The sequence below is a fragment of the Podarcis bocagei genome (assembly GCF_964188305.1).
Source record: "Podarcis bocagei genome assembly, chromosome: 12".
NCBI classification, from domain to species: Eukaryota; Metazoa; Chordata; class Lepidosauria; order Squamata; family Lacertidae; genus Podarcis; species Podarcis bocagei.
In genome coordinates this window covers 36,920,481-36,941,780 of record NC_138137.1, presented here as the reverse complement: position 1 = coordinate 36,941,780, position 21,300 = coordinate 36,920,481, and the positions used below count along the sequence as shown (strand labels likewise).

At 41.6% G+C, this 21,300-nt stretch overlaps 1 long non-coding RNA gene across 1 annotated transcript; it reads left to right on the top strand.

The window, feature by feature from the left end:
- The first annotated feature begins 8,369 nt into the window (after positions 1-8,369).
- LOC308569963 lies at positions 8,370-11,914 on the top strand. Its single transcript, XR_014000934.1, has 3 exons — positions 8,370-8,457; positions 11,034-11,105; positions 11,761-11,914. It is a non-coding gene; the product is annotated as an uncharacterized lncRNA (long non-coding RNA).
- Positions 11,915-21,300: the final 9,386 nt, after the last annotated feature.

Genomic DNA, 21,300 nt, shown 5'->3' with positions numbered 1-21,300 from the left:
ATTCTCCTTCCCTTCCTCCCCCACAACAAACACTCTGTGAGGTGAGTGGGGCTGAGAGACTTCAAAGAAGTGTGACTGGCCCAAGGTCACCCAGCAGCTGCATGTGAAGGAGTGGAGACGCGAACCCGGTTCCCCAGATTACGAGACTACCGCTCTTAGCCACTACACCACACTGGCTCTCGATAGCAGGAGTCCAGGGCTCAAAGTGGGTGGAGGTGCCCCTTTTCTCTCTGTTGCCTCTTTCCAGGCCTGGCACCAGACTTGGGGCCGAGCTCAAGATTTTACCTTGGCACAGGAGTAGCTTCCACATGTTTTCTCTGCCACCACTCCCACTTTGTTTATATTAATTCTTTGTATTTTTATTTTTTATATATATCTTCTTTTTTATATCTTATTATTCACGTGTAAATTGTTCAATTTCGTTGTGTCCTTTATACATTTTATTTACTGTTTAGGACTATTTTTGTTATGTTTGTAGCTATGTAATTTTTTTATGTTGTAAGCTGCCTTGACCATGGTTTTAACTTTGGAAGGACAGTATATAAATAAAATGGTTGATTGGCACTTTAGCAGAGGAGGAGCTGAGACTGCTTTAAATGGCAGTTAACAGTGGTGTTCACTGACCATCTTAAATTACCTAAAATGTAAATTACCTCAGGACATGCATAGATTTTATAGGTCTATAGTCCTACCCATGCTGAACCTCATTTCACACTCCAAACCAGATAACAATTTCAGGAGGAACTTTGCTTGATTCATGAAGAGTTGGACAAATTAACATTCCAAGATGGGACCACCTAGTTTTGTGCAGATTTGCCTAGCCCAAGAAGGAAGTATTAGCTGCAACTTAAATTGCAGGATGATGACATCAGCTGGAATATTCCCATTTACTGAAGTGGGCTTCTGAGTCAAAAAGCATCAATGATTCCAGAGCTTGCATTCCTAAGGAAACTTTCTTGAATTTAGATAAATGCAATCACTGCTCCACTTTCCCCAGTCAAAAGAGACTAGGTAATGAAAGTGATGAGGAGGTACTTTTGTTAGAACTGTGGGAGATTTAACCCACCTGCTTCCTTTGTCTTTACAGCACACTTGCATTATTGTCATGTCAGTAAGCAGATTCTATCCTGCTTGTCTTTGGTATATCACATGCCAAAGAGAAGGCAGATGATTTCTGGTCCTGTGTTCTCAAAGTTTCCCTTTGGGGAGAATCGGCTACTCATTTGTTCAGTTGGAAGGGTTCCCCCCCCCTCCTTCTTTATGATGTTTCCTGTAAGCCCACAATGCTAGTAATTTCTAACTTTGGTTACAAAATTCCCCTTCTGCAAAAATTCTTAGAAAAAATGGGCAACTGTTAATGTAAGGTTCCGATGTGGACTGACTGTGCCAGAAACCTATTTTTCTCTTTCTCTTGCTCGTGTCCATGGCACTCAGCATGATGCAAAACACAAATCTGTGAAAAAAAGTGTATTGTTGAATTACAGTAACACCCTTGGCATACTACTGGGAAAAGCCCACAGGCTTCCCTTGTCTAATCCCCCCCTTAATGTGATTGCCTTCTTCACCCTCAAAAGTGTGATGTCTGTCTTTGAAGTGTTGAAAATAGATCACTCCAACAGCATTGCCAAGCAGGAGAAGGGGCAGCAATTCTCCCACCTACACAAAGCCTTTCAATTAGCAAGAGGTGTAGACTCCCACTCCTGCGCCCCTTAACAGAACAAACAGCAAAAGTAGTGTTTGTGTCATGTGTGTTTAGTAAGATATCATAGCATTTTCTCTGGCAGGCACAAGTGAAGTTACAGCAGATGGGTGAGGTATAAATAACAAACAACAACAACAACAACAACAACAACTATTATTATTATTATTATTATTATTATTATTATTATTATTATTATTTGAATCAAAACCAGAAATCTGCGTGCTTGCATCATCAATTCTGCAATAAGCTGCTGTCTGGAAGAAAAAGTCTGTCTAACATGTGAAAATACAGGCATTTGGCCACATCTTCAGGGGAAAATGTTAGCATCGTTGGTCAGTGTACCATACTAGCTGCTGATCTTTCTATTCAATGGATCCAGTTATGTAATTTCATCCTAAGCATTAGAACTCCTATTGTGCATGTGTAATCAAACAGGTTCTGGGCAATGTCAACATTCTGCATTTGTTCATGACTGTGACAGGTGAACAAGAGCAGGTGCAAATAGAGAGGCCAGCTGGGATAACAGAGATACTCCAAATTAATAGACACCAGATGCAGGAAAAACAGGCAGGGCAAGGGAAGAGTTCAAAGGCAGTCCGCAGGGGACCGGAGGCCCCTCTAAAAGAAGTGATGATAGATTGCACATAGATAGAAGTGCATGCTTTAATTAGATTGTGCAGATAGAAGGGCAGACTTCCATTATCAAAGTTTGGAATGTATTGAGAAAAATAAATTTACAGTGCCAGACTTCTCTTCTTGCAGTTCATGCATCTTGATGCAGGAAGTATTCCCATGTCCTGAATGCTTAAGGATGTTTAATTTGTGAACTTGTAGCATAGGTCTGATACACAAATGCAGCCACAAAATTGTAAGCGGGCTCTGAAGTCATGACTCTGTTGACGAGTTCCACTATGTGCTATAAGTTTATACAAGGATGGGTATAATCTTTAGTCCACTTGCTTCTATGCAACATCACAAAATGATCAGAATATAACTTAATTGATGTCCATGGAGATAAAGAACAAAAACGGATGTGCTCTTTTAAACCTATTTTCAAAGAAATCACAACTTATCAGTGAAAATATGAAGGGGGATGTTTTATATCATGTGCTCCCAGAAAGTATATCTTGCGCATAATCTGTCATACACAAATGCAAGCGGAGGATAAACTCCCCTTGGATGAAAGTAATGATTTATGATGCCTAACAGTTTGCCGGATTTGAGGAAGGTGCCTAGCATAAGCGATGTATCCTTGTGTTTTCAGTTAAAAGGCTCCCCTTTAGAATGTAAGCTTGTTTCTTACTTCCTTTCCTCTTGCATAAACGGCTTGGTTATCATACTTTTATTCTTTCTTTCTTTGCTTTTTTAAAAAAGCATAGGAAGCGAAACAGTTTCACCACTAACTTCCTTCCTTTCCTGCTAGGCAGAAAAAGAAAAAAGAACTTTTAAGAAACAATGTTACTCAGTAAAACCATTGCTATAAAAAGAATGAGACTGAAATGTGGCTTCCAATAATTGGGTGGGAGGGAGAACAAATCTTTTGTTTTAGCTCTGTGGTTTGCATCAGCACTGAAGACATCAGTGCTTTGATAATTTCATTGCTTCTAGAGGTGCAATTCTGCAGCTGGGAGCAAACTACACCAGGGCTTTTTCTCGGCTGAAGGGGATCACCGCAAAGGTTCTCAAACTTTGTCTGTCCTGGTTAGATGACGGAAGACATTGCTTCTGACAAATGTGTATGTGTGTTGTAGTTTACACGCTTTCTTGTTATTGTGTCTTAAACGCTGTGACCCATCTAACAGTTTTGCAGCCTCAAGAATTTACCTATGACTTGGATAAGCATTTTCACTAAAAGTATGAATCAAATTTTGTTCCCCATTCTGAAGCGAGGTACATAAAGAGCTAATGTTTTATGAGCAAATGTCACACTTATGGTCATGCCTATTGGAAACTGTAGAGAAAAGGTTTTCTGGCAAATGACCCGTGACCAATGTAACATGTGACAATCCAGTGACAAGACAACCACAAATAGATGCCTCCAAAGCATGATCGTGTGTATGTGACACTTTATTATGCATTCACAAGTTGCTGGTCAGCATCAAGTCCATGTGGAAACTTGCAGTGCCCAAGGGAATTTGCGTTTAGCTATGGCAACACCCTAATGAGTTGGTTTTTTTCAACATTGTAATGTAGACTCCGCTTGATTTATTTATTACCTCTATATTCCCCTGAAGTGTACATAATTATCCCCCTTCTGCATTTTAACCTCATAACAACCCTGTGAGGTGGGTTAGATTGAGATGCAGAGAGAGAGAGAGAGAATGAAAAATAGAAAACTAAAGGATACAAGTCAGTTGGTTGGTTGGAGTGCTGATAAGGCCAAGAGGTTGAAGGTTTGATCCTCGTATGGGACAGCTGCATATTCCTGCATTGCAGATGATTGGACTAGATTATTCTCAGGGTCCCTTCCCTTCTATGATTCTATGAAATAAGTAAATGTTTACTTTTTTCCCCTTTGGGGGGAAAATGATCCTTATAATCTTTTTAAAAAGAGCCAAAACTCATGTCTGAGACATGTTTCATTGAACTTAACGGAACATGAACATCAGAAAGACTTTGCATGTTCAGGCTCTGATCCTCACCTTACCCAAGTGGGTATGAATGATGGACATGACACACCTAGATTAGATCGAATAAGGCCACAATTTTATTTACAACGCATGTCAGAGGTTTGGCAGATCTCCAATGAAAATAGGAATGTCCTACCATACCCTCCCTCCAACATTTCTCCAATGAAAATAGGGACATCCTGAGGAAAAGTGAGATGTTCTGGGATCAAATCAGAAACACACGTTTCCAGATATATTGCAATTGAGCAAGGAAGAGCCAGTTTGGCAGGGGTGTGTATTTCAGTTTATGCTGTGGCCAGTCCTATGGAAAGCTTTTAAAAAAAACACCACTACAAGCATTTCATCGTATTCTGGATTTGTAGGGTGTTGTACTTTTCTGTAACAGCATTTTTTACAGCTTAGGTTTTTCAAAAAGAAAATCATTTTCCGCACAGTCCAAACTATAGGTATGCTACAACGACTATTTTGTGAAAACTAGGATTTATTGCTCTAGAGACTGGTTTTAAAAATGGATGATAAGGTGCTTCCTATGCGAAACGCTATATACACTTGGTCCCAGTTTATGCACAATCCCATCATCTTGGTCAGGGCTGGGGAACTGGATCTTCCTAGTGGGGCAGGCCCTTATCTTCCCCCGTCCCCCATTTTCAAAGTTTGGCAGGTAAGGAACATGCAGGCAAAAGCACAGCTTGTAAAGGGCTGATAAACATCTGGTTGTGGGGGTTTGTGAAGTCCAGTGCACAGCATTCTGCAAGACCCAAAGATTTTAGGTTTTATGCACATTAGAGTGTAGGAGAGAGAATGGGTTTCCTCACCAAACAAAGAAGCTTCAGTGTGAATTTAGGTCTACACAGGTAAATGCTGCAACTAGTCCATCACCCCATTCCTGCACAGTTGGCCATCTGTCCCCTTTTTCTGGCGAACAAGTTAGTGATTCACACTGCGGGGTCTATATACAGCAGAAGTTAAAAAAAAAAAAGGTAAAGGACCCCTGACAGTTAAGTCCAGTCGCAAATGTCTCTGGTGCTCATCTCACTTTACTGGCCAAGGGAGCCGACGTTTGTCCACAGACAGTTTTTCCAGGTCATGTGGCCAGCATGACTAAGCCACTTCTGGTGGAACCAGAGCAGCACATGGAAATGCCGTTTACCTTCCCACTGGAGCGATACCTATTTATCTACTTGCACTTTTTGGTGTACTTTCGAACTGCTAGGTTGGCAGGAGCTGGGACCGAGCATCAGGAGCTCACCCCGTCGTGGGAATTCGAACCACTGACCTTCCGATCGGCAAGCCCAAGGCTCAGTGGTTTACACTACAATGCCACCCACGTCCCACAGCAGAAGTAGAGATGTGCATACCTAAGTCCCCCTCCCCCGCCCTATGATTTGTAAAAATATTCTGCTGAGGCTCATTTCAACCAGACCACAGAAATATTTCTGGGGCTTGCAAGATATAATTGCACCCATTAATGTGTGAAAATTGCATGGTCTTTTGATATTCAAAGATGTATTTTCATAAAGCAATATAATCTCTTCATTTTAGCAATGTCCCCCTTTCAGTATTGTTTTATTTTGCTTTCCTTTCTCTCACTGTTGAATCTCCCTTCCAGCTGAAATTATGCAGAAGCTGGTTGCATAGATTTAGTCAGTTTCACTGCTATCTAGGGGTTTGCTAGACATGGTCTGTGCTCATCTGTTGAAGCTGATTTATTGCCTCACACTAGGTGTCAGTGTTAACTTACCTGATCTGTCATCTCAGGTACTGGCTATCCCTGTAGCAGAGCAAATTAACACACAGGTGACTAGTATATAAGCACAAAGTACTGTTCTTGCTGCTCATCTGGAATGCTAGAGAAGACAACAAAACATGCTGATTTTAGAAATGTTTATTATAGTGGAACTTCAGATCACCTGTTGCTTCTTCCTTGTGAGGTTTGCATCCTGTTTACTGTGAAATATGAGGTGCATCTCTGCAAAACAACTAGGATATGTGGGATTCCTTGAATGTAAGCTTTGAGGCAAGGTTTTACTTCCTAGCTCACAAATACAATTCTTCTTTGCTTAACATTTAGTTATCAGCAGAGTGGCCACTTCTTTTACTGGCTGTGTAACAGCAACCCAATACGCAAATGTCAACAGCCTGATACACAGCTGAGACCATTCCCTGTATCCCACCTCAAAGGATGCATGGAGGGTGCTCATCAAAATACTGGCCTTCTCTGCAGTGGCCCCCTGTCTTTGCAATGTTTTCTACAGGGAGACCTGTCTGGCACCAACTTTGCTATCATTTGCATTCCAGATTGAAACATTTCTGTTCTCCTGGGCCTTGGGGCACCTTTAATGGTATTGTTACAGTTACTCAAACTGGGATTGTGTGTGTTCTTATTATGAATATTGCAGCAATACTCTGCGTTGTTTAATAGGTTTTTATTACATTTAGACCCAGTTGGAGGGGACTGCAAGCAGGAGAGCACTGTTGGCCTCATGTTCTGCTCCCCAGGGGCATCCATCTGGCCACTGCAAGAATTGAATGCTAGATTAGACCAGCCTTTGATTTGTTTCAGCAGGGCTTTGCTTTTATGCTCTTATGTTCATTTCCACTGCCTTCCTTCCAGATGCCACCCAGCACACAGCTGTGTTGAAGGGCGACTTTACTGACCCCTTTGAGCTAATTGATTAAACTGAAATAACCTTCTACAGAGACATGTTTGGTTTCAAGGGAAATAAGGGCTGGTGCTCGTAGTTTTGCTTGTTGGTGTCCCGTCGACCTTTAAAGCCCTGAGGCTCATGGCCTAGTACAGCTTATTGGAACAGCACGGAAGCAGAGTTTGCTTGGAGTTTTCAGTGGCTGCAGATTTTAAAAAGTCATGACTGCTCTGTTTTCCAGTGTGACAGCTTCACCAGAACAGTTGGCTAGCAGTTTCATTTCAAGAACAGGAATAAGCACAACTGACTTTATGAAGGATATGATTCTTAACTAAATGACATTTTAAAAAGAGAAAGGGATGGCATTGTTCCGAAGCTGACTTTCTCCTAATTGTCCCTGCTTGAATTCTAGCAAGTGGCAGCCTTGCTGAAATGGTTGCAGTTGTTGTCAACACAGTGGCTAACGACATTTACACCCACAACTTCCCTACCACCCTACTGTGGCCCAAGACAATTGAGGTGAGGAGTCAGGATGATGCCAAAATCTTTTGGGTTTTATATCCCAGTCAATGTTGACTTGACAGGTTAGGTTTAGTAAGAAAGCAAATTGGATGTTCTACTTCTGGAGCAGTGGCATAGGAAGGGGGGTGCAGTAGGTGCGGGCCACCCCAGGTGTCATCACGGGGGGGGGGGGGGTAACAAAATGGCAAAAATATGTGTTTTTAAAATAAAAAAAATGGGGGACTCATGACACTTTTTTGGAAAAAATAATATTATTTAAAACGAGTTTAATAACTTCGTCTGACAATTAAATAACCTTAACAAGTCAGCACAATATGTATTGAAACTTTTTAGTTTAGTCAACAAATGCAACGAAATGCGGCTGAACTTGACGTTGTGTAGTGGAGAGCATATTGATAAGGAAGGGGTTTCTTTCTGCCGATTCGTTGAAGTCTGTCTCTGCAGTTTATACCCAAGCAAGACATAAACAACCGGTGACTCATCCACAACCAATCTTATCCACTGCCGTGCTGGTCAGTCACCCCTAAGTCATTCTGTTGAGTTAGTTGTGCATTATTACTGAATACCTCCTGAAATGAGTGGAAACCTGGTGGCAACCTACAAGAAACATCTGACCTCTGTAATTGTCGACAAGGGTTTTGCCACCAAGTACTAAGTCATCTTTTGCAAAGGGATCAAATACTTATTTCACTCATTATAATGCACATCAATCTCTGACTTTTGTCTTCTGGGTTTCTGGGGGGGTTTCCTGTTGTTATTCTGTCTCTCACAGCTTCAATAAACCTACCATTAAAATTATGGACTGGTCATTTCTTTGTCAGAGGGCAAACGGCCAAATTTAGCAAGGGATCAAATACTTTCCCCTCTCACTGTAAGTGCTGTGCTGAATTTATTTTTGTTACATTTTTTAGTTCATTGATTCATTGTGATCGTCCTCTTTTCTATGATATTGAGTTTGGTAAGTAACGTAAATGTTATGACGCATGCTATTTGTTTGTAATTGTACGTTAAGCCAAAGCTGCAAAATAGCAAAATTAAGTAAAAAAAATCATTCATCAGAAATTCCCATCATGAAAAAAAGGATTTAAGTGCTTGTGCTCACAATGTTAAGTAAATAAACCAGAAAATAACACTTGCAACTGTATCTTATTTTTCCTTCTTTTAATACTCTCAATGTGGGGAGGGTGGGAACAAGAAATTTTCCGCACTGGGTACCACGTGACCTTGCTACACCACTGTTCTGGATTGCATCTGACCAAGCCACAGTGACCCATGTGCTGGTAACCTTGAGGCTTGATTACTGTGATCCACTCTTTGTGAGTCTGCCCTTGAAGCTGGTACAGACATTGCAGCTGCTGCAGAATGTTGCAACTAGGCTCCTGTGGCCGGCTGTGAACATATATCACCCATCCTGAAAGAATTGTGTTGATGGCCAAGCACCACTGTTTAAACATTGGTAACTATCTTAAAAATGCAGTTTTTGCTTCTTCTAGCCACTTAAATTTTGACACTGTTAATGTTCTGAAATGTGTGTCCCCCCCCCCTCATTTTTGTAGTGAGCTCACTCTTAATCTAATTGGAATAATTTTGGAGCTGTTCCTGCTGCTCTGTTAAAGTGATTAGCTAATAACATTCTGAGCTATGCACATTCCTGCTGACATCACTATGGTGGCTGGCCCTTTGATATGACTTAACTGCAAATCTGCAAAGAACATTCTCTGTGTATTAGAGAATGGCCACCTTTATGACAAACACATGGCATTAGCAGTGTTACTTTTTTAAGCTAAGGTGGTACTGCAGCATGCAATGGAATGTGAACACAATGGAATTTTAACGCAGAAGCAAAGAACGAAAGCATCCTATTCATAATGTAAAATGCTGAATTAATTTCTTTATATGGGGAATATCATTACAGAGGTTCAACAGATTGTCTTTTGCGTGGACAGGCGGAGTCCCCAGATCCCATGCGCCCCCCCCCCGTCATGTGGAATAACGACTCAAGACAATGTGCTATGGGATTAAATTGGCCACAACTTTATTAAATTTCAAATGTGGGTAGACCTTGGCTCAGGCATTGGGCGTTCTCCCTCCCCAGTCCCCAGCCGGGGACCTAGGGAGCTTCAGGGTTATCCAGTGTGTGTGTGGGGGGGGGATGGGCCGGCTCTGGAGAACATATGTTCAAGCAGAGATAGCCGCCCCCGTTACGCCGCCGCCGCAGGGGAGAGCAATGATGACCTTTCGGCGTACGGTCAAAGCCTCCCTTCAGAAACCTCTTTAACGGGGAACTCTGGTATCGCCGCCGCAAAGAGGAAGATGGACTAAAGGATTCCGCCCAAGGCCTGATACCGCCAAAGTTGTGACGTTTTGCTATGGGAAAGGTGAAACCTGCCAATGCAGGGAAATTCCTTTCCGGCCCTTTAACAGCAACCTTAACGTAGCAGCGCCCACATACCTGTGAAGAAAAGTTAACCTGCAAAACCTGTGAAGAAAAGTTAACCTGCAAATAAGACATTAACTGAGGGTGGGTAGGGTGGGAGAAGCTCTGGAGCCAAGTGAGGATTCCCAGGTAAGACCCTCCCTCTATTGTGTGGGCAGGTAATCCCTCCCCTACCTGGCCTGGTCTCCTTGGCAACGCTTCCCCCAGGTGGGATTGGACAACTGACTGAGGTAGGCGGAGACCTCCAGGTATCCCACCTGAGGGAAGGCAAACCAAGCCTATGCTGTTGGAGCCGCTCCAGATCTAGGGGCTGCACACGTCCACGCAAAGGGCGCCCCCCGTTTTAAGCGTGGAGCGGTCATTGCTATGATTTTGATGAGCCCTCCTTGTCAACACTTTATGAGGTGCATGTTTCAAATTCCCTTCTTCTGTTTAGAAAGAGAGGAAAACATGCATTGATGCACATTTTGGAAGATGAAATACAGCTCTCAGAAAGGGATATATGATTGCAATTTTTTTTAATGAAGTACAATACTATGACAATTAATGGCATTTAATAAATTTTTAAAAAGAACAGATGGGAGGAAATAAAAGCAGAAGTGTGAACCAGCTTCAGCACAGCTGGGTTACTGGCTGTCGGATTTGTGTTCATCACCTATTAGGAAAGGGAGCTCTTCTGTTCACTGGGCCTAATGATGAAACAAAATGTTATGTTTAACTATGTTTCTCTTGGAGTAGACCCATTGAAAGCAATGTCTCTAAGTATAGGATGTCTGTTGATTCCAATGGGTCTATAGTGAGCAGGATTTCCACTGAATACCACCCCAAACTGCAGTTGGGCAGTTTTCAAGCTTTTCGATTGTAAGGCAAAACAAAGCTGAATAAACTGCAGGCTTGCTTGCGGATGCAGTCACAAGAATGAAAATTGTATCCTATATAGTGCATGCGAATGAACAAAAACTGCACCTAACTTCTTGATTGAGGTCTAGCATTTGTGTGAAATGAAAGCCTAGCAATTATCCAGTCTGAATTCAGAGCTGTATGCACAAAAGTCACGTTTGCTTATAGCTTTGACTCTGTTCTCTTTCTCTCCACAGAGTTGGCTGACAGGGTGATGTTTCTGACCCCAGGGCCCGGAGTTTTCTCTATATTCTTGATATTCTTCCAAGGTAATTGAATCAAAACTTCTAAAGTGATTTTGCCTTCTTTAGAGATTTTTTAGGTAATGATAATAGTGTCCCAAACCAAACCAAGTGTATTGCACTGCCAGCCTAATACTTGTCAGCTCTCAGATTAATTGGCAAAACACCGGGTTGCAGTATAAAATATTGCTGCAGAGTGAAGTTGTGTTGATGCAAGTGCTTTTGCAGATATCTCAGGGAAAGGAAAGGCTGTCCCAGCAAAGGCAGCTGTGGCCCATTTGTAGCAGTTTCTGACTGAGTTGCGATACTGCTCTTACCAATCATTGTATCCCATAATAAGCACCTGAGCCTGTTTGTTGCCATTAAACATGATGATTTAGCATGTAAACTGCAGGGGGAAAAGCATTTGAATGTTGACCCCAATCCAGTCCTTCTGAATATCCTCTGAAGCAGGGTAGCCAGTATGGTGCCCATCAGATGTTATTAGACCAGGCATAGGCAAACTCAGCCCTCCAGAGACTACAGTTCCCATCATCCCTGACCACTGGTCCTGTTAGATAGTGGTGATGGGAGTTGTAGTCCCAAAACATCTGGAGGGCCGAGTTTGCCTATGCCTGATCATTGACCTCTGTCTGCTGGGTTCCCTTCGTTTTCTGACTTTTGGCGTGCTAATCTGCTGCAGATAATAGTGGACCTTGAAAGCTTGAAAGCCAGAGGCTTCATCACTTACCCCAGTGCTATGGCAGATGACATAGTTGCTCCTGCTCTGCTAAAAGTCCTGTGCTGTGCTTCCTGCTCCCATTTCCGTTCCATTACATTTCTGATTCCCATCTGCTACATGATGACTGTCTCCATCAGGAAATCTAGAAATGACGAGAAGAACAGAATGGGGTTTAATGCTGTTTCTCGCTCAAAAAGCTCACACATATGTGACGGATCTCTTCTTACCAATGCTTATTCATATATTAAAGATTGTTTCTGGATTATTGTTATTATTAAAAGCATATCTTTCTTTTGCTTTCCGTACTTGATGACGTTGTCACAGTGCCTGCAGCTGAGATAACACCGCCTGTCACATGTAGTCATGACGACTGTTAATAACAAAGTGCAGAGCGCCATTGACACCCCCATGACCTCAAGCAACACTTCTCTGAATAAGGTTGGGTGGGTTTTGTTTTGTTTTGGGTTGTTTTTCGGCTAGGCCATGAATTTCCCTTTCTCTAAGTAAGAGACCGTGCCATGGGTACTGCTTCCACCTTTGCCACAGTCACCCCCAATATTATTTCTTTATAGGCAGTTCTCTCACCCTTCACTATGCAGTTCAGGACAGCTTACATATAGCTCTGTTGTTGTTGTTAAAGAATTTATTCATTTTCAATAACAATCTTCCAATTAATGATGAATTGAATCAAATCAATCCAAATTACAATAATAACAATATACCAATTATATATTCCAATTATAAAAATTTTATTGGGACTTCCCATGTTCCAGATGTCTGGAGATAATCATCCTCATTCATGTCTCTGTATTTTTGGTATTTTTCAAATTCAAAACTAATATTATCCATCCTTATTCTTAGTCTAATCAGCCGTTGTTTCTGCGACTTGCATCTTCTGTAGCAAAATTTTCATGTTGTTAACCCACAAGAGGCAATTATTTTAACCATTTTATTCTCTGTCCAATTATTTGGTATTAAGTCCTCTTATCTCTCCTTTGTTCATCAAGTTCTCATTAAAGTCACCGGGCTTTGTTCCAAAAGTAAAGTTTATAAATGGCAAGTCAACAAATTCTCTCTGATGTCTTTTAATTAGCTGGTGTCCATATAGGTCTGTATATATTGCTGTATTGTGGGACGTGCTTCCCAGCTGTATATTATATGAAAATTATTTAAACCCCTCCGAGAACAAAAGGGCCCCCCCCAAGCTCCCCCGGGCCCTAGAAGAGCTGGCAGGGATCCAGCACTCTCCATCCTTCTGTCCTCAATTTCTGCCCACAATCATGTATAAAAATAATCCACACAGGTTGATATGTTTTAGAATAAAATACACCCCAAGTCCAAAGAAGCTCTCTTCCATAAATATTCTTTCTTTCTTTTTGTAACTGCACAATAATGATCGCCATTTTGTTTCTGTCTTCAGCTCGATCGGGGCAGCTTACATACAGCTCAATACAAGGAACCCATGTAATACTTGGGGGTCGTCCACACTTGTCCCACTTCCACAGGTGTGCTTTGACCTGATGTTAAAATCTATACATTGAAGTGGCCAGATGCACCTTGGAAGGGAGAACATTCCATAACCTGAGAGCCACTACAGAGAAGGCCATCTCACGAACTGCCACCCTATAATCTTCACAGGGCAATGGAGCTCTCTATGGGGAGAGGCATTGCTTTCTATATTTGGGGCCCAAGCCATTCAGGGCTTTGTATGTCAGCATAAGCACCTTGAATTGCCCCTGAAGCACACAGGCAACCAGTGAAGGTCTTTAGGAACTGGCGCAATAGGTAGCCAGCTATGTGTTCATAAGTATTTAATAACCTAAGTAAGAGAAAGCAGAGATGAAATGGTACATTGTCCAACATCTAGAAGGCAAGGAGTGAATACACTGAAGTGTTAAAGTTACACGCTCCTGGTTATGCAGATCAAAAACAAACCGACGCCAAAACTGGCCACAGTCTCTTGAAACTAAACCTTGTGAGTAAAATTTCAGCTAATACTGGACACCTATAAGTCCATAGTCCTGATGTTTGTCCATTATATTATGGCAGGGCAACCCTAATATTGTGTGTGGGAGAGGCCCATCATTTCATCCAGAGACCTGCCAGGTCCCTCTAAACCAGGGGGGGGGTGTGTGACTGTTTTCTCTTCCCTGCTCCCAGCTGCTTTGTTGTCGTTGTTTTAATATTCCTTTCCCCATTCACACCTGTGGAAGGGGAAATGTCTATTCCAGCTCCAGGCTGGCATAGCTTAGGGGCCTGATCCATGGGCATGTCAGAGGAGCAAGGAGGATTGAATCCCAAGTTATTCTTGATTAGATGAAACACCCTGTTTCATCTCTTCGCACTGGCAGGACCTTTGGAGCAGGTATGCGCCTTGCTGGCAGAACTCCTCTCTGTCATCAGATAGGCGATTCTGCCTCACACCAGCTCTTCTTATCCAATCTTTCATAGGGATCGCTCTGTAAATCATTAGCTAGTTAATTAGCTGTACAGCAGCATTCTCTGCATATGTTACTTACAATTATGTGCTACAAATTCCACTAGGAGTTAGTTCCAAGTGAATGGAACTTTAGATACTTTTATGAATATTCTGTGGGAAAAAATATTTTGTCAACACTTTTTAAAAACGTAATGTTTATTTATCAATTATATCAACAGCGTTTGTGGTTTTATATACGTGATAACAAATATATCTAGTAAAGGAGAGGGTTTTTTTAAAATAGCATTTCCTGCCACCAATGCTTTAGTGCTGAATTGTAGAATTTTGAATGATGCCTATTTAAATTATAGCATCTCTTTGCTGACATGCAGAAATATTGTTTGGTAAGCAAAGCATTTCGTGTAGCCTCTCCAACCCTCTGCAGCCTGAGAAGAGTCTAGTTTGGGTGGGTGACGTTATCTGGAAATATGCAAACGCACTTCTAATCTTCCTTGGCCATGTGTCTCTGAGTGAAGCTGCAAACACTCAAATTCCAAGGCTATTTCTTTAGACTCCCCCAGCTCTTGTGTGTCGCAGAGATAGTGCTCACATGCTTTCATTGCCTGGGGCTCCTGACTCTAGAAATGTTGAACATTTTTGTCATTGTTTGGCAATAATAATAAAAAAGAGGGAGGGATAAATGCACTGTCACACTGTTCAGATGTCAAATGTAGAAGGCATATTAGCCTAATGGTGATTTTGATCCAAACGTTCTTGCTTTATATCTACCCTTTAAACAAATTGTTTTGCAGATTTGTAAAGCTACCCAAATATTAACTTTTAGAAAATGTCAAAGGCTTTGAAACATCTTCTGCCAGGCATGGTGGAATTACACTTCTTTTCTAATTTGCTGGCAAGCTGGAGGGGTGGGAGGGAATCAATTGAAAAATAACAAAAAGGTATTTTCAGGCTGAAAAATGCTGTTTCCTGGGGACAGAACTGACAAAGAAAATAACAGAAGATCTGCGCTGGAAAGATACTTAGTGGTCTTCCAGTCCAAGAGTTACTACCCTGTTGTCTCCCAGATGTTGTTTGACTCTCATCAGCCCCAGCCAGCATGGCCAAAGGCCAGGTTTGGTGGAAGCTGTTAACCACCCTGATGTAGTCCTTCCTAAATCCAACAGTCATGCAGTTATATTTGACTTTCAACCATAGATGCTATCCCCAAGATGACAGGATATAAGGATAAGGTACATAACTCAAATTCCAGACTCAAAAGCTTTTCATGGTGGATTTTAGTGGTCAGCAGAGGCTGGTGAAGTATAATTCTAGATTCACAATTGCCACCAGGAAATTTTAGGACATCTTATGCTATTGATGGTTTTTGAAATATATTCTGAAACTTGTGTTTCTAGGGAAGGACATATTGGCTTTCATATAAAATTCAGCATTAAATCCTGACCTAGTAATGTGAAGAAGATGCTGCAGAGATGTTATCCTTTCACTTTCTCTTAAGCAGATAAGAATAACCCTGCTGGATCAGACCAAAAGCCTATCTCCCCCAGCATCCTGCTCTCACCTAGCATTTCTCCCACAGGCCATAAAGGTTAGGGATGTAATCGGGACAGAAAGGAAAAACAGAAGGCTGAACTAAATCTCTTGATGAGAATTGCTGACCCCAAGTGACTCAGCAAGCATAACAGTTTATCAGCAGAAAGTGTATTAGACATATAGAACAACCTGGGCATTTAACTTGCCATAGTGCAATTCGTGTTTTGATTTTTAAAAAATGTATTGCCAGAGATGAATTTATATGAACACTGGAAAACCATGGATTTACATATCAAGAATTTTTTTTTCTCCAATTTGCATGAGTAAGGTCATAATCAAAAAGACCTCTTTGCAAGGAAGAGACGACAATGAATTTTAAAAAGATTGGAAGGACTTTATAGAATATCTACAGAAGCAATGTTAAGGTTAATACATCAGCAGGATTTTAGAAATACCTGTAATGACATTATGAATGGACAGTAAGTAATGATGATAAACAATGGAACCAGGGAAGGAGCTAGGGGGAAGCCAACTTTTTGCTTTTTTCATGTTTGATTATGAAGATGTACTGTCGTTGGGTTTATTTTATTTTTTTATTTTTGGAAAATTAATAAAATATTTTTAAAAGTCCTCTTTGCAAATAAATAAATCGAATCACATAATATATCATTTGAAGTAGCTCTGCAATGACAGCCAAATAACTAGTGTGTTTCTCTTAAGCCCAGAATGGAAAAAATTGCTTGCACATTTTTGTTGGTATTGCTTGGTATTGACAAGATTTCCTGAGCTCAGAGCCAGCGGATTCAGAGGTGTCCAAAGGCCCTACAGACTTGGCAGAACACAGCTCCCCAGAGCCTACGAAAGAGCCAGACTCTGGTTATGACAATGATGGCAGAGAACACCCACAGGAGGAGGACTTTCTTTTCAAGCTCGAAACAGTGGGAGAACTGGAAAGCGGACAATGACTTCTCTTTGCAAATGCTGAAAGAGGACCTCCAAGATTATCTGATGGAAGCACTGAGTCAGTACTTCCTGCCAGGAAAGTTATTACTGCATTACGCTGTTCTTCTAGACATTGTTCCACCCTCTTGCAGAAGATCTACGTGCTTCAAAAAAGGGTAAGCCTCTCAGAAAAGAAGTGTTGGTGAATATTATTCTCATATTAGAATACAATATTTTCTTTGTGTTTTTTCTTTTTCTTTTGAAAAAAGCTAGCCAACAAACCAGACTATTCTGGAACATATTTTTCCTAACTGCATTCTTCCTGATCTAATAAAAAAGAATTGACTAGCCTGTGGGAACACCCAGCCCGAAACAGTGCTCACAAAGGACAATGCTGAATGGCTTTCAAAGAAACGTGGCTATCCCTCATAAGAGCGAAGCCACGCTATGAGTTGCTGGAGAAATCATTTGTTCATGCACTTCATATGGTTTCTTCAAGACAATGATGCATTATGCAGAGTGATGTATCTAGCCCTCATTAAACTGCCACTGCTTCTCAGCTTGTTCAATATCATGAATGTCAACTATTTCCAACTATCTCTAGTTGAATATAGGAAGGATTCCAAATGCCAGCTTCCTCAGTGATGGCAGATGCAATCTGAGAGGCAAAACAGGAAGTGCCTCATGGAGAAAAATATAAATCACAATTGCATTGTTGAATCACATCAATTGCTGCACAGTCCAGTATCCTGTTTCCAATAGTGGCATTTCAGGTGTGGCATGTTATATCCCCCTGGAAACGCACATGTTTATTACACACACACACACACACACACACACACATACACACACAGTGGTACCTCGGGTTACATACACTTCAGGTTACATACGCTTCAGGTTACAGACTCTGCTAACCCAGAAATACTGCTTCAGGTTAAGAACTTTGCTTCAGGATGAGAACAGAAATTGTGCTCCGGCGGCGTGGCAGCAGCAGGAGGCCCCATTGCCCCATTAGCTAAAGTGGTGCTTCAGGTTAAGAACGGATTCAGGTTAAGAACAGACCTCCGGAACGAATTAAGTACTTAACCTGAGGTACCACTGTGTGTGCATAGGATAATTTCTGGAGACACTAAAACTGGTTTTGTACAGTGGCTCTCCACCCTCCTGCCGTTGATCTTGCAACAGTGATGGGGAGAGATTATGTCCATCTGTCACTTACCTGGCATCACCGTGACACCAGGAGAAGCATTTTCCTTTGCCCAAATCAAACTGGACTGGCAAAGAAAGCGAGGTTGGCAATTGCTGCCAACCAACAGTAGCAGCTGCAGACCCTGGTTTCTTTGTGCCATTGGAATTGAAAGATGAGGATTTCCAATCATCTGATCAATACTTGCAGCAAGCACCACTTTGCTCTGGGATAGGCTGCACTACAGTGTTCCCAGGAGTTGCAACCTCGTCCCCGTCCCCCCCCCCCCGTATCTGTTTGTTTTATTTGCAAAGTCAATTGCTGTCTAGGACAGTAATTTAAACTCTTGTGGAATTCCATGTGTCATGCAGTGTGGTCTTTGCTGGAGTTTCTTGATGACCACAGCCTTCAATACATACACTAAGCATTTTGCACTCCAAGTAGCATTGATGACAGTTTGCTAGCTACTCACTGTACAGATTCCACCCCTCCTCATCCCAGTGCAAACATTTACCTTCCTCTCCCCAGCATGCACCTTTTTAAATGTTTTCTATTGTTATATGCTTTTGCTATATGGGCAAGAGATCTAAAATGCGCTTTCTAAAACTGCGTCTTTCCTCAGCCAGTTCTTCCAGAATGGTTATCAAGGAAATCAAGCCCATTTCTTAGATCCTTGTTCTATAATTAACATTAAATGACAGCCTGCAAGAGACTTCTGTTTACACAGAAAACCTCATTGAATCTAGAAAAGGCATAGCATCATTAAAAAAAATTGCTGGACTCTCATTGTTAAGTGTAGGCGTGTGTGTGTGTGTGTGTGTGTGTGTGTGTGTGTCCTTTTGAAATAAACATGCTCAACATTAAGTTGAAAGTACTGATTAAAAACAACATCTGGTTGAGTTCATTGCTCTGGGTCTTTTTTGAAATAAAACCATGTGTCTTTTACTAATGGTTCTGTCTGAATATCAGTGAGCCCAAACTTCTGAAGTGGCCCTGCTTTCTGTACATACAATAGGAAATGCATTTAGCACATCTGATGAAGAATCTGTGGACATGTAGCCACCAATTTCAGCAGGGCATGGCTGCCATTCAGAAGAAGCATGAATCACACAAGCGCAGAAGAGTCGAGTGCACACTGTATTTTTCATTTTAGAAATTGCCCATAAAACTGTTTGGGTTTTTTAAAGAAAACTGAAAGGGAGGAAATGAAGCAAAAGCTACAGGAAATTCCTGGATCTGAGTACAAGCAGGGCAACTGGGAATATATACCCTATTTGGAGTGATTGCATTGTATGGTCTTCTATTTTTAAAATTCATACTGGCTAATTTGCCAATCCCCTCGATCATCTGCATTCAATAATAATGTTTTGTGCAGATTCTTTCACTAGGCTGTTGTGAGCACTGCCCTTTTAACCCCTGCACGCAATCAATACTGGAAATCTCACAGGAATCTTAATATCTTGCCCTAAATTGATTTTTAAAATGGTATGGTCACTATATAGAAGAAACTGGCTCAGTGTTACACATAGTAGAAAATATTCAGGTAAAGTAGCCTCATTTATATGTTCCTAGATTAATTTTAAGGTTTATTTAGGTGTGTTTTCACTGCTTTAGTTAGTCTGGGGATATAAGCAGCAAAACACTTGACAGAAATAAACCTGGAATCCCAGATTTCATCAAATACAAATGCGGATGTGTGCAATCACTTCCAGGTATATTGTTTGCAAGAGTGTGAACATCTCACTTGCAGGGAAGCATGCAAGAGCCCTTAATAGAGGTTACATTATGAAAGAATGTAAGAATAACACATGGCCTTTCACCCTGGAATAGACTACTTAAACACAAAAAAGCATGTTCCACCCTCAATCTGATTATCTTAATATTATCCACTGAAGTTCTCATTAAACTGCTCCCAGGGAGAGCATTGGTCCTAGTCATTCTTGGGCAGCTATTGTGGCCTATGTGTCCTGATACTACAGCTCACCAGCACAGCTGCATTGATGCAGAACTGGGAAGCCTTTTTTTGCTTCTCATGGGCCAACTCTGACAGGTGAGAAAGACAACCCACCTGCGAGTCACATGACATCATTATGGTGTCACATGGTTGACAGGCAGGTGTGCTTTCCACTTATTAAAATCTTTACACAAGGACTGCAGAAATGATGGAGAGTGGGAGAGGAAGAAAGGGTAGTTTTGCAAGCAAAGGCAAGGGAGGAGACTTCTGGAGCTCTGCCTTTTCTTGCAAAATGCTCCAAAACACACCCTAGATATCCAGAACACACCTTTCTTCCTTTCCGGACTAGGGTGAAGGGAGAAATGAGTGTTTGCAAAACAACCCCTTCTCTCTTCTTGCCTCCAAGCCAAAAACACAACCCAGAGATCTGTTACTTTCAATATGCTCTCCCACAGCCAAGTTTGAAAAGGAAGAAATATATTGGATATCTAGACTATGTTTTGGATCTGTGATGGGGCAGGGGGAGGAGAAAGGAGCCTTTTGCCAGCAAATGCAAAATTCTTCTGAACACTCTGCCTTCACATCCTTTCTCCTGCTGCTCAGGGGCGTTTTTTGACTTGCCTTGACTGCCTTCTTTGGCTCTGTTTTCCAAGCACATTCCCAGTCCATCTTAACATAGGGCGGCACAGGAGGGGAGGTGGAGGATCATGTGCTGCACAGACAACAGGTGGTATTCAGTGCAAGTCCTACTCAGAGTAAGCCCATTGAAAGTATTGAACCTAAGTTAATCATACCCATTAACTTCAGTGGGTCTGCTCTGTGTAGGATTAGCCTTGAAAAGCATCCAAATAGCTTGCCCCTAATATTCCTGGACCCTCATGGTTGCTTGAATGAAAACCTTGGCCTTTTGTGGCACGGCTGCTTGGTCAACCTCTTCCTACCCATTGCACAACCCAGAATCCAATGGGCCTGTGGCAATAGAGTTTCAGCTCAGCTCCCCTAAAGGCTCCTTCAAGGAGTGTTGTTGTGGCAAATGTGGCATGAAATTAATTGCTAAAGAGGTAGTGTACAAATGTAAGAATTATGTAAAGTGATTGTCTACCCAGAGCAGTTAACTTTTATGTTTTTCCACAGCTTGATGGGAGTTGTAGTCCAAAACATCTGGGGGGCACCCACTGGGGAGGGCTGTTATATACTAATAGTGAGCTCATTCTCTGAGTGCGGAGCCTTATGTGGCCAATATAACTGTAGCTATAGATGACTGGCCACTCTGCAGTACCTTTTAAAATCCATGAATTGGTCCATAATCACAATTCATAGTCTCTTTGGCTACTAAGGATGGATTTATTGGTCCTCCTTTCTTCTGGATACAGGAGAAGTAGCTATGATGTGGAGTCATAAACTCTTCTAATTGTTTTATCATCATTAATATAATAGGTCTCCAAAGAT